General features: G+C 55.1%; 1 protein-coding gene across 2 annotated transcripts in view; it reads left to right on the forward strand.

Annotated features, from left to right (window-relative positions):
* The window catches only part of CDK12 (cyclin dependent kinase 12), an 80,130-nt gene that overhangs the window by 61,337 nt on the left and 456 nt on the right, over positions 1-18,337 (forward strand). The window contains exons 15-16 of one of the 2 annotated variants that reach the window (XR_012642688.1): positions 11,714-15,795; positions 16,654-16,953. The gene's annotated coding sequence lies outside the window, so the exon portion shown is untranslated. Of the gene's footprint in view, positions 1-11,713; positions 15,796-16,653; positions 18,014-18,337 lie in introns of those variants that run through there. The other variant, XR_012642687.1, reaches the window with a different exon arrangement.

Here is an 18,337-nt window from a genome sequence, read left to right on the forward strand (position 1 = left end):
AGCCAAGACGGAAGGGGGACCGGGGGGCGGAAAGGGGCCTGGAATGGTACGTCTTCACCTGCCATTTAATTGGATGTATTTTTAATTAATGGTGCCTCCGGGACCAACATGAGACAACATGATCTCTGAATAGGGACAAGGGAGGGATTGGGAAAGGTACGAGGATTGGACTACAGGGTGCGCTTGCCGCAAAAACGCCGCCATCAATCACAGGCTACTTGCGGCTCTGGACTCTTGGCTGGGGCTCAGAACGGAGAGAGAGGGGCTGGGGGGGAAGGAAACAGAAGAGAATATCCTGGCTGCTGCCCGTAGCCCACTTGGGGGAGGGGGCCAGGTCACCCCAAGGGGGTGCAGAACCCTTCAGCGCAGGTCCGAGCCCCGTGTGCTGCAGTCTCAGTGGCCTGGCCCTGGGGAGGAGAGTTCCCATGCACTGTTGTCTGCTTGAGTCCCTCACTCTCCACGAGCTTTATCAGCCATATTATTTGCCCTGTTTTCCAGGTGGGGAAACTGAGGCACGGCCCCCTAGCTGGGATTAGACTCCAGAGCCCTTCAGTCCCAGTCGGGTGCATGCTCCACCAGCTCAGGGATTGTCTTTCTGGCCTTCCCCCGCGGCAGCTGGGCCTGGCACTCCATTCCACAGGCTGGGAAGGCTGGGGGCATGTGGATTTAGCTGAAGATGAAATTTGGGTTCCCTCTAATTTTTTCCCTCTCTGGGCAGAATAAATTTTATGTGCACCAAAGCATGTGCAGCTGTGCACCACCCCTAGAAACAGGCTGCTGGCTGTGGGCACCCTGCTAATCAGCTGGGCAGCACCCGACTCACTCCTGGGCTGCCACCCAAGCTCTCAGCTTACAGGGAGCCTCTCAGCTTACAGAGAACCCTAATGCTGGGTGAAATCACTTCAGACCAGCCTGGTCACCCCACAGAGACTGTCAGAATAACCAGGTCAGTAAGAGGTGATTTCCATACCACTCTAGTTATACTCTTTCAACACCTGCAGTGGGTGCAGCCATCCCCGTCCCTGGGGGCACCTTTCCACACTGTGCCTCTGGAACTGCATCAGCCCAGCAGCATGGGACTGCAGCCAGTTCTCTGGGGTGGTTTCATCGCAGCATGGCTGGGGTCAGTCTTTCGCTTCAGGCCGGGTCAACGGGCTGCTGAGGTCCCTTCCGGCCCTAGGATTCCAAGACACGGGGCAAAATCCTACGTGAGGACAAGGCAAGGTGGAGTTTGGATGGAATTGGTGTGGGGGATGAACCCTCACTTCCCATCCAACCTCAGGGCTCACCCTAGCCCGCTAACCCAGCTTAAAAGGCATCCTGCCCTGTCTACACTGCGGTTTTCACATGGCTTTGGGAGCAGACCTTGCTTCCTGGTCTAGCCCAGGGTTTCATCGGTGTGAGCCAATGGCTCGAGCCCGCCCTCCATCAGGGCGTATGCTTGCATGAAAACCTGGGAGGACGTTAGAGCAGGGGTAAGTTTGGCGGTGGGGCAGCCCCGGGAGCAAAGCCCCAGCTCTGCGGCTTCTGCTGTCACACGCCTGTTCTCACTGCTAAGACCCTCTTCCCGAATCCCTCCAGTCCCACCTTCAGGCTAGGTGCCTGCTCTCTGTGTTGTGCAGTGCCAGGCCCCTGCTCCCAGCCCAAGAAGCCAGTGTGCTAGGCCCTGTACAAATCCAGACCAAGGAGCTGAGGGGAGATGAGCTGGTTCAGGGGATGGGCAGAGGCCTGAGGTGCAGTGTGGACTGTCCCCCAAGAGAGCGGGAGGTGGGTATGTTCTGTAAGTGAACAAACGCCTGGGGGAATCTCTGCCACGGCCTCACCCCAGCGGGAAACGCCTCCCCCGCCACAAGGCTCCCATCCACTTCCTCTTGGCCAAGGAGCAGCCCTCAGCCCGAGAGCAGATGGACCTTGGAGCTTTGCCCCACATCCTGGCCCATGTGAGGCCTGGCCCTTCGTGTCTCTCTTCCTCCCACTCAGCCCATCCTCTCTCCCAGGCGGAGAGGGGGTGGGGCCTGGCCTTTGCTGAGGCGGGGTCAGCAGTGGAGCCCCACCCCCAGCATGGGGAGGACAGCTGGGAGTGAGGACACTTCCCGTCTTCTGAGCTGCCTCCGTCTTGGATTGAGCTACGGACATCACATGGCGTCGCTGTGGGGCTGCACTCGCTCCAGAGGACATCTCTGTTGTGGAGCCAATGAGCCGGGGTTGCCCACCCAGCTCTCCAGTGGGTGCCAAGGACCTCCAAAGACCTCTTAGTTGGCACTGTTAGGGCGTGGGCGTGGGGCCCTGCCCATCCGTCCCTCTGTCCAGAGAGGGAGCCGTCACGGCTTATGGCGAAAGAGAAGCTGCTGACTCTCAGGGAGGCTGATCCACCCCTGAATGCCCAAGTGTTGGCCTGGCATTGCGTGGTCAGAGCATCAGCCGGGAGATCTCCAGGGACCGAGAGGGGCAGACGCGTCAGTGACTCTTGAGGCCACTGGGGAAGACAGACTATGCCTCCTCCCTCAGCCTGCATGGCCGGGTCCGCCTGACCCTCCCACCCCACTGCCAAGGCCCCTTGAGTCATCCACACACCTCGCCTGCCAGGACCCCCAGAACAGTTTCTGTCATGGTTCCAAAGGCTGCACCCCACCCCACAGGAGGCGACAAAGCAGAAGTTTGCTTGCAGGCCAAAGAGAGACCCAGCTGCTGTCCCTGCCTGCGTGAGCGGCCATCTCCCATCCCTTCTGGGGCTGTGCTGGCAGAAGAACAGCACCAGCCCAACCGCTCTCCACAGTCCCACCACTCAGCCGTCCTTGGAAGGAAACCGCCGGCTGGCTGCCACCCCACGTGTTAGACTCATAGAGCACCAGAACGGGAAGGGACCTCGAGAGACCATTGAGTCCAGGACCCAGCACCATCTAGCCCACCCTTGACAGGCGTTCATCTAACTTGCTCTTAAATATCTCCAGTGATGGAGGTTCCACAACCTCCCCAGGCAATTCATTTCTTCCACTGTTTCACCACCCTGACAGGTAGGAAGTTTTTCCTAATGGCCAACCTCAACCTCCCTTGCTGCAGTTTAAGCCCCTTGCTCCTGGTCCTGTCCTCAGAGGCCAAGGAGAACCATTTTTCCCCCTCCTCCTTTTTAACCCTCTTTGAGGTACTTGACAATCGCGGTCATGTCCCCTCTCAGTCTTCTCTGTTCTGAACTAAACCAGCCCAGTTCTCTCTGTCTCCCTCACAGTTCGTGTTCTCTAGACCATTCATCATTCTTGTTGCTCTTCTCCAGACCTCCAATTTCGCCTCATCCCTCTTGCAATGGGGTGCCCAGAGCTGGACCCAGTACTCCAGCTGAGGCCTAATCCGCTCAGAATAGAGCAGAACAGTGACTTCTTGTGGCTTGTGTTGCTGCGGGGCAGACTCCTCTCATCAAAGGCTGGGCCCTTCTCCTCGCTACCCTGCACCTGGGGCTGTCAGGGGGCTAGTCCTGGCTGGGAGGCAGCCCTGCTGGGGAGTGAGGCCAAGCCGATCAACCTCAGCACCAAAGCAGGCTGCAGCAGAGAGATGACCCCTCCTCGCCCAGCAGCTGTGACAGCAGCTCTCTCTGCCACCCGGAAGGGACCAGGGCAGCTGTGACTTTCTGTGGCTAGTCCCTGGGCAGGGAGCTGTGGGCCAGCCTGAGGACAGTGCAATGCACAAGTGAGATCCTGGCCTTGGGTTACAGGGCAGGAGGTCAGAAGGGCTGGGCTGCCTCACAGACGGGGGCTTGGAGCATCCAGCCAGCAGTTGGCGTGACTGAAAGCCATCCGCTCACGGCCACATATAGCAGGGCCTGGTGCTGCCCCCATGCACCCTAAGTATCCCCAAAGGCCCGGTCTAGATGCTGGGAAAAGTGTCTTCAAGGTCATTTTTAGCAGTGGGTTGTGACCTTCCCCCTTCCGCTCTCCACAGGCTGTCCCTGGAGGAGTTTCAGGCCCCGCTGGTGGTGCAGTGTGTAGGGTTGAGCTGGGCCTTGAGAGGCAGACCGGAGACTGCCGTGGTGGTGTTAGACCCGGCCCTGCCCCCTGCCCTCCCCAGCATTCAGCAGGAGCCGGGGGGCGATGGATTGTCTGTGCAGGAAGGCCCAGCCTCGCGGGGGACGGGAAAACACAACCACCTGGAACTTCCCATGAGCGAGCGCTCCGCCGGCGCTAAGAGCCAGGGGGGCAAGGGGGCCCGTCTACACTAAGCCTGGCAATGGGGCCGCAGCTGGGGAGCCTTTGATCTGGGCTGGAGCCACACGCATCCGTGACGCAGCTCGGCCAGGGCTAGTTCTGGCTGGGCCGGACTCCAGGGCTGACAGGTCTTTTCCCATCTCCCGCCGCCCGCGGTGCCCTTTAGGGCGAGAAGATCCTCCATCGAGCAGGTTCCTACTGTGGCTGGGATCCGCCTGAGGTCTCCCTTCACCTCTGCTCCACTAAGCGTCTCCCCTCAAGCCAGGGCTGCTACCCCCTTGGGGAGCAACCCCCCCCCCGAAATATTCCCTCCCTGCTCACACCCAGCCCCCAGCTCCCCTCCTTTGTTTATTTCTATCCCTGCCAGGCTCCCCTGCACACTGGTGCCTGGGAGGTGGCGGGGGCTGGAAACCTCTGGAAAGGGGAGCACAGCTGGTGCACACGCTTCCTGCTCGGCTGAACCAGCTCCCACCCCCACCTGCCTTCTGGCGAGTCCCAGCCGAGGGTGGGGTGGGGGCGTCCTGCTGTCTCCCGGGCCGTGCACGAGGGCAGCTGCCCTGCAGAATGCAAGGGGTGGGCACAGCGGGCGTCTCACTCCCGTCAGGTGCAGGCTGCCTAATGTAGGGCAGCCATTAATATTTAGTGTCATTTGGGGGCTGGTTTTTTTTTTCTCCTCTCCGCGTTGGCCATGCGGCAGCCTTCTGCGCTGGAATGCCAAGTGCAGCCGCCGGAGGGGGGTTAGCGTCTGCCTCCCGGGCGCCCATGGAGGTCGCGTGCCAGGCCTGGCTGCCAGGCCAGCTAGGTCTGGTGCTCCCTCACAATGGTCGGTGGGCTGGTGCACGCTGCCAGGCCCCGAGAGCGAGGCCAGGCGCCCCAGTGCACAGGATCACCCGATGGGGGTGTGGAGAGGGCCCCTCTGGCTCGGTGTGAGGGCCAGGCCCTGCATCAGCGAGCTCCTGAAGGCAGCAGGGAAAGGCAACGGGTACAAAATGACCTCCCCAAGGGCGCCAGCGCATCCAGCTGGGCTGACTCTCCGCCCAGGCCTTACCGATCACTTCCCCAGCAGCTGGCCATGCAGCAAGGACAGCCTGGAGTGCAAGCTAAGCCGAGCTCTAATGCACAGGGGCTAGGGCAGAGGGGCTAGTCCCTGGAAGTTCATTCTGGAGTCCTTCTGAAGCAACCGATTCTGGCGCCATCAGAGACGGGCCTGTTGGGCTGAAGAGCTCACGTCTCTGAATCGCAATGGGAAGGGTGAAGCGAAGCCATCCATCTGCCTGCCCTCCCGCTGTCCCTCCCCCAGCCATCCAGCCCTTCTTACCTCCCCCCCGTTGCTTGGCACCTCTCCCCAGAGGGGTAACGTTCTAGCTTTGGGCTCCTGTTCTCTGGGTCCCTCTTGGTTCCTGGGATGAACAGCACCGCTTTGGCCGCGGTGCCTTTTCGCTCCATGCTGTGTGTTGACCCAACTGGGTTCAGCAGGGGGGTCAAAACCTTTGCCAGGCCCTGAATGAAAATCTGCCTACAAGAGCACATGGCCCTGCTAACAGGGGGACTCTCTCCTTTTCCACTCCCTCGCCGCTTGCATGTTTGACACGGCTCAGCCCCGGCATTCCTGGGATGGATGTTCCTCAAAATTCCCAGCATGCAGTGGCAGGATGGGACTCTGACAGTCCAGCTCTTGTGCCAGACAGCACTTTTCTGTGTACACGGGGCCTGTGCATTACCCCACGCGCTTGTTGACACAGTTTCCTGCCTCCCTGAAGGGCTGGGGTGTGTATGTGTCTGTGCCTCACACTTGGATACAGTCTCTGTTTTACCCCCCTTGTGCCTTGGCAGCGTTTCTCTTGTGAGAACGGCGGAGGCTGGGAAAAGAACAGGATGGCGGAAATAAAGGGGCAGGAGAAATGGAAACCCACCCCCATGGACCTGATTGCAAATCAATTCCTTCCTGATCTAGCTAGACCTATAGAACTGCAATCCACAGCTGAGATCCTGGGGGGGCAGCTGGATTTGTAGCTACCTTTCCAGGCTGGGCACACTGGGATCAAAAGCCACCACCGCCGTGTCTCGCTGCACACCTCCCTCTCCAGCAGGCAGTGCCAACAAAGCAGCTGGCACGCCTGAGCCAGCTTCTGAGGCAGGCCTAGACTGCAAAGGCAGGATCAAGCTCACACGCTCCCTCCCCCCCCAACGCCATTTGCTGTAACACAAGGCGCATGTGGAGGCCTCTTGTCTGCATTGCAGGTTCCTGGGAGCGGAGGAAATGGACTCCAGAGCCAAGGGGGCCAGTTCTGGGTGTGTTGTTTGCCTCATGGGTGCAGAGCAGTTTTTTAAATGACGGGGGGGGTGGCACTGAGATAAAGGTGCCTCAGAGTGGTGGAAGTGTCACTGCCCACTGGATAGGGGAAGTGTCACCTCTGACATTCCAGCGGGGCTTGGAGTCTCCCCCCTTGTGTCCTGGCTCTTCACAGGATGTTTTTCTCATTGGATCCGTACACCACAAGCTACCAGAATTAAACACTCCCGGGCCCGCTCATTAGGTACAGCAGCTGCACTGCTGTTTTGGGGGCTCCTCTCCCCACACTCTTGCTCCTCTGGATGCAGCTGCCTGGGTTGAGACGACTGAGTGAGCCAGCTTGCTTTCCCCTTTCACCATGCGTGCCACAGCTCAAGATGGTCAGTCTGGCAAAGCAAATCCCTGGTACTGAGCCAGAGAGCAGAGAAAATAGTGCTGGAAGCGACATGGCCTCTAATAACGTACCTAACCTGAAGCCCAGGCTGCCACCACCTACGTCAGTCGTTGTCTTTGCTTGGCCTCGAAAGGTGGCTTTAAAACTGGGTGTCTGGGCAACAAAAGGGCAGGTGAGATTCACGGCTGATAAATGCAAAGTGCTGCACATTGGAAAACAACACCCCTGCTGGGCCGATGAAACCAGGGGGTCTAAAATAGGTGTTGCCGCTCACGAAAGATGCTGGCACCTGTGCGGAGAGTGCTCTGAAAACATCCATGCCATGCAGCGGCAGTCAGAAAGGCAAGCAGAGCGTTGGGACCCAGTAGGGAAGGGATAGATAACACAACCGAACGTATTCCAAAGCCTCTCTATAACCCCCCGGTGCACTCCCCTCTCCAACGCTGCTTGCAGAAGAGGTCTGCCCTTCTCCAGAAAGCTGTGTTAGCATTGAAAAGGATACAGAAAACCTGACCAGTGGGAAGGAACAGCTTCTGCACGGGGAGAGATTAATAAGCCTGAGACTTTTCAGCCTGGAGAGGAGACGAAGCAAACGAGGAAGAGTTGCGTATGCCATACAACACGAGAACTAGGGGGTCACCCAGTGAAGACAAGGGGCAGCAGGTTTAAAACAAACCAAAGGGAGGGTAGCTTCCCACAGCGCCCAGGCAACCTGTGGAACTCCCTGCCAGAGGATGTTGTGAAGGGCAAGACTATAACAGGGTTCAATAAAGAGCAAGACAAGTTCACTGAGGATAGGTTTAGCCAGGCTGGGCAGGGAGGGTGTCTCTAGCCTCTGCCAAGTGCTGGGAATGGGCAAGTGGCAGGGGAGCTGACAGGCTGAAAGGCCCCTGGGCCAGGTGGGGAGGGGGCAGCTCCATGTTCCTGGGAGAGGTGGGGCCTCAGGCAGGAGAGGTGGGGCCTCCGGCAGAAGAGGTGGGGCTGGGAGCAGCTAGACCATGATCGCAGAACCAGGCTGTGTCTCCCCTTCCCACCCTCAGCACCATGCAGAACACGCCACCTCGCATGCTCCAGGGTGCTCCGGCAGCGCTTTAAAGGGCCCAGGACTTCAGCCACCACGGCTGCCCCAGTAGCAGCTGCAGCATCCAACAGTGTTGGGTCCTGGGACTGCTGCCCCCTTTCCCCCGCTCTGCACCTCCACGTGAGCAGGCCTGGCGGCGGACACTGGATGATTGGCTGCTCTGCTCTTTCCCCCGAAGAAGCTGCCGTTGGCCACTGTAGGAAGGCAGGATCCTGGGCTTCGGGGCCCAGCGATCTGACCCTGTAGGGCCGTTCACGTGCAGCTTTTGCTCTGTGCCCATGAGGCTGGTGTCAGCCGCACACAGAGGCCTCCAGAGAGCGGCCGGCTGGTTGCCACCAACCTTAAGTCAAACAGCGAAATGGGCACCTGTAACAGGGTCCACCCTCTTGTGCGTGCCCCACCCACCCCGTTGCAAAAGGGGGCCATGTAACAGTCCCCGCCTGGTCATCTGGTCACTTCCCCTGGATGGCGCCTTGTCTGGTCATTGTGGAGGTTCTGAGGCGAGGATCTGACTAGCCCTGTCCACGGTGCTGTCGGTTCTTGTCTGAGGCTTGTGGCCAGTCTTGGGCTGCTGGACCTGGGCCTTAAGTTCAGCCGGCACTTGGAGTTGTCCAAAGTGTTGCTGGTCTCCCAGGCAGCGTATAGACCGGCCTGAGTCGAGCTCCCATGAGGAGCTGCAAGGCCCTAGCCCCACAGCTTTTGTTATACCGGCCTGATTGGCGCAACAGAGGCAGCTGCTCTATCCTGCCAGGGGGACCTCGTTTCTGCTCCTCTCACTGGGATGGCCTGTGGCAAGACCTCTGCCTTCCTACAAAGGGCATCGGGCGGAGTCCACCCCATCACGTTCCCATGGCCTTTTCCGTGTCTGCGAGGAAGCCGTCGTGCGGCTGCTTTGCAGTCACAGAACCGTGGGTGCCAACTCTTGCATTACCACAATGGTCCTTCAGTCGGAGCCCCAAGACTCCATAGAGAGGAACAGAAACCGGGAGCTTTCTTGATCCTATCTGCATTGCCCCCTCCGCTCATACCCTCATAAAAACCACTCTGGGGATCTCAGGTGGGTGGTCTAGGGGCCCCAAAAGCCCCTCCAAAGGGCTTGGCTTTCTGAGTACCGCGCCTCCCCCAAAACCAGCCCTATTGGAAAGTAGTTCCAGCTGCCCCTCAAAGTGCTAGTCCTGCTGGCAAAAGATAGGGCCTTGGTTTCTTTGAGCTCCTGTCCCATTACCAGCGCAACGGGGCCTGGAAAGGGACCCTGGGGAACATCAGATGTTGGAGGACTTGAAAAAATGGTGAGTGGGTAACGGCGCCTGTGCTGGTCAGCACCTATAGGTACATAAATCTCACTATGTACCCGTAGGCACCTATACATCTAAGCAGGGAAATACAGGGACCTATACATTTAAGGATAGGCCTATACATCCACGCATGGGCCTAGCTGGAGCCTGTTACGGTTTTGATCTGGAGAGTTGACCCAAACGGTGCCTAGCAGACTGGGTACCTGTCTGGGAACTCCCAGCCCTTGGTTCATCTCCTAGCTCAGCTGCAGGGGTCTCAGGTAAGTCTCTGTAGATCTGGTGCCTTGATTTCCTAGGTGTGAAATGGGGAGCCGGGCTGCTCCCCGAACTGTTTGAAGATAAAATCCTTTAATGACTGAGCTGCTCTAATGCTGGGGTGCCAAGGGCCTGATGAAAGAACACACAACCTCCTCCAGGTTCTGTAATGTGCTGGATCGGGGCCTCCAGCCTCTCTTGGCAGTATTTTGGTATGAATTGTTCTTCATTCTCCTGCTTCCCTCCAGAGCTGGGACACGGCCCAGGCTCATCACCAGTCCCCTCTCCAATAGCAAAACTCAGCTGTCTGTCCCCAGGCCTGTGGCACAGGCCGTCTCAGCCCCTGGTGCGACCCTCTCTCTGCCGTGAACCAGCGCGTGTGTGCGTGCGTGTGCATGTGGTTTATTAGCGTTATTTCAGCATTGTGATGCAGAGAGAGTCGGGGTAACAGCTGCTCCTTGCTCGCCGTGTTTATTGTTACCTAGAGACAGCCCACTGGCGCTTTCCCAGCCCCCCCCGACCCAAGCTCCGCTCTCCCCACTCTTGATGTGAAATTTATAGCTTACCCATTCTGTCCCTTTAACCCTCTCCCAGCAGGGCCTCTGGCAGGCAAGCCAGGTGCCCCGGTGTAAAGAGAAACTGAGGCAATCAGAAAGAATGCAGCTCCGAGGCTGTCTGGTTAGCAGTGGATGGGGGTCCTTTCTGTGCATGTAGCTGGTCCGGCATCACAAGAGAACGCAGGCACTGCTAGCAAAGCAAGGCCCAGAGAGAAGATTGCAACCAGGCTTTGAGCTTGGGTCCCTTTAAACTGCACGTGTGCGGATTCCTAGGCCATTCAGAACATGGCGTCTGAGCTCCAGCCTAGCCTGGGCTGGAAAATCTCCCCCAGTTCCTGCCCACTCATTTGTGCTTGATAAATGTGTCAAGATCTCCCGCCAGGCCTGCCCATTGTCATTCAATAGGTCGGATGGATGCCCATGTCCTCTGGGTTCTCCCTGTGCTTACGCCGCATGGGGCGTTCAGGGTCTTTAGTACAAAATAACCCTCTCTTTGGAGTCAAGATTGCAGGATGAAGCCTCCCATGTGCATGGCTAGCTAAAGTACGGCTACCTAACAAGAGAGGCAGTCTCATGGTTAGAGGCGTGTTCAAGGAGCCAAGACTCACATTTCCACACCTACTAGGGAAGTTCTGTTTAACAGCTCCCCATGCCCCCCTGGCACTATCCACTAGGTGACACTCCCCTCCCAGAACTGGGAACAGATCACAGGTGTCTCAGCTCTCCATTTCCTGCTTTGAGATTGCTGGGAGTGCCTCCCGCTTCTCCCACTGACTCGCTGTGGCTCAAACAAGTGCCTTCTTGGTGACTCGGTTTCCCCATCTGTACAATGGGGGGGATGACATTGACCGACCTTGAATAACTATTGTGTGTACCTTGCGATTCTCCGGTGAAAGAGGCCAAAGTGTTGAGAGTATTATGACCATCTATTATTAATGGGGAATGTGCTGGAAAATGTCACAACCATTCAGATTTTGGCAAAACTTACAAGATGTCCCTGAATATTTATTTCCAGATGGTTCAATTTCATGGACTTTTTTTTTTTTTTTTTTTTTTTTTTAAATCTGAAAAATGCTTGTACAGCCTCACTTGTGCCCATCAGGCAGCTGTTTTCCATTGCTGGCTACTTGCAAAAAGCTGATTGGCTGCCAGTGGTCGCGCTTCCTATCACATGCCCCAATCAGAAAAGGGGACCGAAGGTATCTGTAGCAGGCTCAGATCAGTGGGCTACAAAGTCTGGGGCACGGCTGCAGGAGACAATGTGGTTTCTCTTCATCTGATTGGCTGGAAAGAGCAGTTCGCCAATGCGTGATGCTTGGGATGAGAAGCTGCCGGCTTCTGATTGGCTCAGAGAGTTCACCGCTCAAGCGCCTATACGGTTTCCTTATACTGACTGGCTAACGTGGCAGATGTCATGGTAACAGGTGACCTTATAAAAGCTTACATAGTCAAGGGTGTGCATCCGAGACAGAGGCAGTGGCTACTTGGAGACCCCAGTGATTGATGACATCATAAAATCTAGGTCAGTTGTGCACATGTTTATGTCGGGCTGCGCTCTGTGAGTTTGAGGGTTGGGGGGCGCCCTGTGTCCGTGCGCATAATAAATAACGTAATTTTAAGTGTTGTTTTGTTTGCTTTCCAGGTCAACAACTCTCCTTCCCTTGGGAGACTCCATGGACAACAGGAGAACTGGTAGGGTGATGGCACTGTAAATACCCAGGGAGCAAAGCCTGTGAGAGAAGGGAAGTGATGTTCGGTCGGACTTTCTTGGGGAAATTCTGGGAAGGAAAAGTTCTTGGGAAGGATTCCGTTTCCCTGCGCTCCTTTGACGAAGGGTTGGAAAAAGTGCCAGGTCCTCATTCCAGTGCACTCCAAGCAGCTCTCCTGTGAAACCAGAGAAGACCAGAGGTGACCTCCATGAGATCTTTAGGGAGGTATATCTGTCTGTCTGTCTCACAGCGCTGGAAGGGACCTTGAGAGGGTATCAAGTCCAGTCCCCCGTCCTCACAGCAGGACTTAGCACCATCCCTGATGGTTTTTTTTAAATTTATTTGCCCCAGATCCCTAAATGGCCCCCTCAAGAATAGAGCTCACAACCCTGGCTTTGCAGGGCCAATGCTTTAACCGCTCCCACAGCACGCAGAGTAGCAAGGAACAAGCAGAGTAAAAACAGCTGGGCTTTCTTTCTCCACCTCTCCAACCCACATAGGAAAAGGTCACAAGCCAATTCATTTCCCCTTTGCAAGCACCCTTGGAAGCACATCAGTCTGCAAAGAGACTTCTGAAATAGATCAACCTGGACCTCTTCCCAGCCTGGGGCATCTTCTCTAGACTTAAGGATGTCCCAGCAGCAGCTGTGTGCAGACCAGTGCTCAGAGAACTGGCAGCTGCCCCATCGTTGGACCAGGAGGGTATTTTTACCTGGGTTCTCCAGCTAGGTGAAGAGCATTCAAAGGTGGGATGGGACCTGCTTTGGATTCTAAATGGCAATGTCAGTCGAGTGCCCCGATCCCGGGAGGCTTGGGGGCACCAGCTGGGTGGCACTGCCACCTGGGGCCCTTGGCAGGGTCTCTGAGTGCAGAGAAGGCTGAATGCTCAACCCCTGGTGGGGGGTGGAGCAGGGAATGTCATCCTGCCATGCCCACTTGTAGCCAAGTTGTCACATTGAGCTTTCCTCGTCCTGGGCCAGCTCACGCTATGGAAGGGGAGCTGCTTCTCCATGGCCCCTGTGACTCCTCTGCTGGAACGAAGAGGTGCCAGCTGGGATCCTGGTTTCTTGTGAAGGCTGCTCCCATCCATGTGAAATTGGGCTGAGCCCCAACAAACTCATTCACACAGGCTATGCTGTTGCTTTGCGGTTGATTCGACTGGCCAACTAGGACAGATTCCAGCCAGTCGTTGGGGCTTCATGGGAGTCTGGGAAAGGTATAGAGAGAGAGTTTGCTGAAATAAAATAAACTCAGGAGAGACTGGTGTGTGGTTAAAGGCAGTGGGTAGGGACTCAGGAGAATCTGGTTCTTATCCGTTCCACCACCAGTTCCTTCTGCAACCCCGAGCAATTTCCTTAATCTCTCCATCCCGACCCTCTCATCTTTAGAGGGGGGATGATGGTCCTTCCCATGTCTGTGCAGATCGTTACCTGTTTAGGCAGTGGCTGTCTGTGTGGTGTCTGGCACAACATGGCCATGACCTCAGCCGGCTCCTTTCTGTGCTTACGTCTACACAGCACAGTTATTTGGAAATCACTATCCTAGTGTCTGCGCGACGCAACAACTATTTCGAAAGAAATTCAAAACGGCAGCCGAGGTATTTCGAAATTGGTAACCCTCATTGTATGAGGCACAGCGCCTAATTCGAAATAGGTGCTGTTAAGACCGGCAGTAACGCCTACTTCGAAATAACCATAGTCCAACCAATGGCTCTATTTTGAAACAGGGTTGGGAAGACGGTATTGTATGTAGCTCCTTTGGAGCATCTCTTCTGGAATAGCTTATTTCGAAACAGGGCTGCTTTGCAGACAAACCGTCTGATACCAGCATACTGGTAATGACAGGCTGGCTGCAGTTTACGCCCAGCTGCGAAACCCAGCCCAGAGCAGACAGGCATGCTGAGCTGGAAATCCTCTTCCAGGGCAGGCGAAGTTGCACTTGGTAAATGTTGGCTGAAGAGCAGGTCGAAATGTCCTACCGCATCCATCGACACGCCATGGGGAGCCTCCCATGCGCATGGGACATTTCAGGTGGGCCGGGATCTGGCTGGCCCTGCCAGTGGCAACGGAGCAGGCGAAGCAGAAACCTTCCTCCCCTGGCCCCACCTCTTCTTCTCAACTCTGGGGCGAATCCCAGCCCCTGGGAACTGGAGACAAGCACGAGAAGTTCCACTCACTCATAGAGACTTGACAAGGTCAACCCAGGTGACAGCAAACTCCCCTTCCTGGGTGTTGCCCAACCACGATGGGAGATGGTGAGCGACTTCTTCCTGTCCTGGGTGTTTCCCCAGGCTTAAGTCCAATGAGCAGCCTTAAGGCCCTACTACTTCCCTCTTCCAAATACAACCTGGGGTTCCCCATACAGCTCTGCTGATGCCCCTCAGCCTTCGCGCCCCATTATTCCGCACGTCTCTTGAGGCTGCTCGCTCAGCTGGTGGGTCTTCCACCACGTGGCCGCTGACCAGCTAGCTGACTCCTGACTCCCTAGCTGATGCTGCTTGGATGCTCCATGCAATGGTTCGTGTGCAGTGCTGCCTTCTACTGGCGTGTGGTCTACAGACATGTACAACAGCCCCTGGCCCATCTGACTGGGCAGAATCTTTTGGGGGGCTGGAATCCCGATGGCCCTGCCCGTGTGTGGCTGGGGCCGGTGTGCGTAGGTCATGGCTCGCTCAGAAGCACTGGGAGGCCAATGGGTACTGTTAAGAGCTCCATGAGAACCTGTTTGTGTTACCCAGCTCCTCCCTCAGACATCGCTAGCACAAGCCACCCCTCCCAACTCACCTGCAAGGGCAGGATCCTCACCCCCATTTTACCACCAGGGAAACTGAGGCACAGAGCAATGCTGTGACCTGTCTAGGGAGTCCCACAGTCTGAACAAAGTTTCTCCTCTCCAGGGTTCCCTCTAATGTTTTCCATCCATGGCCGGAACAAATTTTATCATGCGCCCCAAGGCATGTGTGATGTGCACCACCGACAGAAACACGGTGCCGGCTGTGGGCACTCTGCTACACAGCTGGGCGGCACTGGACTCGCTCCTGGGCCACCACCCAAGTGCTCAGCTCACAGGGAACGCTGCTCCTCTGCCAGGCTCTCACCTGCCAGAGGCAACTCTGTCACTTGGTTGCATGAAAAGCATCAGGAGATGAGCAAAAACCAAAGCTCCTTCTGATGGGATGGGTGCAACTGCAGCGTTTTACACACACACACGCGTGTGCGCTCCTGCCTGTAGTGTGTGTGAGCCGGTTTCGTGTCACTTGACATGCATCTCTAGTGAATCTACCCTCACGCTGCAGCCTCTGCTGCCCCTGTTGCTGCAGGTCACTTGCCCCTTTAGCTGTGGCCCCTCAATGGGTTTGCCACTCGCTCCAGGTGTGGGGACTTCTGCAAAGCAGCTCATGGTTGCATCAACACTGGACACACCCTACAAGGCAGGGCACGGCACGACACGGAGAGCTGAGTTTGTGTTTTGGCCAAAGAGGTTTCAGAATCTCCCGTTAGAGGAAGCATCCATGTCTGGAGATTAACAAGGTCCTGAGACAGAACTAGCTACCTGGCGCAGAGGCTGAGGACCTGGCTCGCAACAGGGTTGGACCTGACTTGTGTGCCACCCTGTGCCAGCAGAAATCAAAGACGGTTGGGATTTCCTGCTGCGAAGCAGGAACTGTGGACATCAGTACGACTGACTGGGATCCAGTAACCAGCGTTCTAAGTTTGGGCGAATGGTTTGGGTGTGCGTTTGGGGGTTTTGTGAGTGCGCTCTTCAATGCCCATGTCATTCTGCACCTCCTGGTTGCCTCTGGGGGCTTGTGATTTTTTTTTCTAGGGTCCCCCAAGCGACACTGAACCGCAAGATTTAGGGAGGCGGGGACCAGGCCTTGAGTTTCCTCCCCAGCTCCTGCTGCTAGAAGTTGTGGAGACGGTGAGCTGATTCCATTGCAGAGAAGGAAGACGAGCCGCCCCGCCCTGCCCCCCGGGGGTTGTGGGCACCACGTGACTGGGGACATTGCTTGTCCGTGAGTTCGGTGTTGAGTTTGTCTGAATGTACATGAGTTAGATCTTGGAGCAATGCTCATTGTCTGCAGCGGTGCAGTTCTTAGACAATGAGCATATGGCTGGTAGAACTTGCCCTGTCCCTGAGTCACCCTGAGAAACTCTATTCTGGAGGCAGTTCGTGCCCATCTGTTGTACCCACTGCAAACCACACATGGTGCCATCATGTTACCACCAGCCAGAGGTGGGAGCATAGCTGTAGCCAGAATAAAGAAATCAGTGGCTTTCGTTCTATGCATCGCTGCCCTTTGGCCTCCCTCTCCCAGCCTTCGCTTTGTTCCTTCAGTCGCAAGCCCCTTACAATATCACCTTCCTGTTCTTACCCACCAACCCCTACACCCTTGCTGGTGCAGAGGGTTGTCCTGGACAACTGCATTGGCGTTTGTCTTGCCTACTTTGGGGCGCACTCCCAGACTACCTGAAGTGGCTGGGAGTTGGCTTTGGTCCTTATCCTGCAAGCTCTTAGGGGTTGGGACTATGTCATGATCTGCCCACAGATGGGAAGAGATGGAACTTCAGCATTGCCGTTGTTTAGAAAGCAAAGGAAGAGGAGACGGGCAGGCTGTCAGAAGAGAGGGATCGAGACTCTCACCTCTTGGTTATGGTTTTCAGTGCCACCCACATCAACAGCAACCCAAAGTGGCTGTGGCCCCATGCCTGTTTGGTGGCCTGGGGGTATTTCACAACAATCAGTGAGAAGAAAGGTGGACTTGTAGGTTTCCAGAGGCCGAATTCCTGTCTCTAGAACTAACTCCATCTCTTAGAGCCTCAGCGTTATCCTTTGTCAAGTGGGTACAATCATCTTTCCTTTATCTCTATAGATTGGATACTCTCTGGGGCAGACACAGCCCCCTGCTCGGTGTCTGGTCAGCAGGCAGCGCAAAGAGACCGGATCTGTGCTGGGGACCTCAAGGTGCTATTGTTCTATACATCATAGCCAGGCACAACCCCAACAGGTGACTTTCAACTGAAGGGTTTTAACAGGCCTTGGAGACCAAATTCCCACAGCAATCGTTGCTGTGCATTTGAGCAGAGGCCTGGGATTGTGAATGAGCAGGAAGCCAGCACAGCAACCACCAGGGTCACCCCAGGTTTCCATGGTGCATTGTCAACTCTCACAGGTACGAAATTCCCTTCTAAACTAGCAAAACTACCTCGCCAGGCCTCTGTTGGCTGTGGGGGAGGAGGAGAAAAGGGATGGCTAGGCATCTCCTCCGCTCTATTCAAAAGAGGTCTTTTAAAAAGGCTGCTTATCTCTGTTTCCATCGGGGGCTACTTGCTTTAATTCCTCACCGAGCAGAGGAATTAAAGGAACGACAGAAATATTATGTAAAGCGGAGATGACTTGATTTAATCATCGCGGCTGGAGTTTGAGTTGTAGTCTTAAAATCCCACCAGCATTTAGGAGACAAAGGCAGCTCACGCATGTTCTCTGCTGCTACTCAGCCATCCAGGAGTCTTTCCCCATGATTCCATCTGCCCTTATGGAGGGGTGTGAAGTGGAATCGAGGCACTAGTCCTTTAAAGGCATTGCTTCTTTCTTTCTTTCTTTCTTTTTTTCTTTCTTTCTTCAAGTTTTTTATGTGATTACAAGCAAGGCATGGTAATTAGTGCTAAACTCATTTGCACAACTACAGTTAATTGGCTACAACAATTAATTAATGTGTTGGAAATTTGGCACTGGAAAAAAAAGTTTGTCATCAAAAAGGAGAGAATGAGAGAGAGAGAAAGAGAGAGAGAGGTTGCTGTTTCTTTCTGAGTAGAATTTGCCCCAATCCACCCTGTGCAAAAAATCCTGGGTTTGTTCCTAAAAGACAGAGTTCTCCAAACTTTTTCTCAGGTAATAAATCTTACATTTCCCAACTTTTGTTCTTTCTTTTTGTCTTTTCATCTGCCCGCCCCTCCTTTTTATCCATTCTTTTCTTTTTCTTTACAACTTAAGCAAACTCATTTCCCTGATAAAATATAGCATGACTAATGACTGAAGCATGTAAAAATCATTGGGAAAATGTCCTTGGAAGACGAATGCATTTTCAGCAGAATAATTAACTTAATTAACAAATTCACATGCATATTCATCAGGCTATTAATGTCTTCTCAGCTCAGCTTGACGAACATTGCGGTAATAACCATCTCATTTGCATACTGCATTCTACTGCTATCCAAAAAAAAAAAAAGCAACATATATACACACACACACACACACACACATACACACACACACACACACACTCGGCAACATATATCTCCATGTCTTGCGTTGGCACATGCTTACGGTCTTAGTGGTGAATTTCAAAAGAGCTTATAAATTCATGGGGCTTCTAACATACAGAAGCCATCATCTGTGCCTTGTGCGTGTGTGTGGATGTGTGTCCTCTCAGTGTGTCTCTCTCTCTTCTCTTTTTTTCCCCCCTATCTCTCCCGAGGGGAAACTTGGCACCGGTTCCAACTTTTTCTTCACTTTCCTCTGCTCCCGACTGCTGCCAGCCTGCATCAACACAAAAT

The sequence above is a fragment of the Carettochelys insculpta genome, chromosome 28 (assembly GCF_033958435.1).
Source record: "Carettochelys insculpta isolate YL-2023 chromosome 28, ASM3395843v1, whole genome shotgun sequence".
NCBI classification, from domain to species: domain Eukaryota; kingdom Metazoa; phylum Chordata; order Testudines; family Carettochelyidae; genus Carettochelys; species Carettochelys insculpta.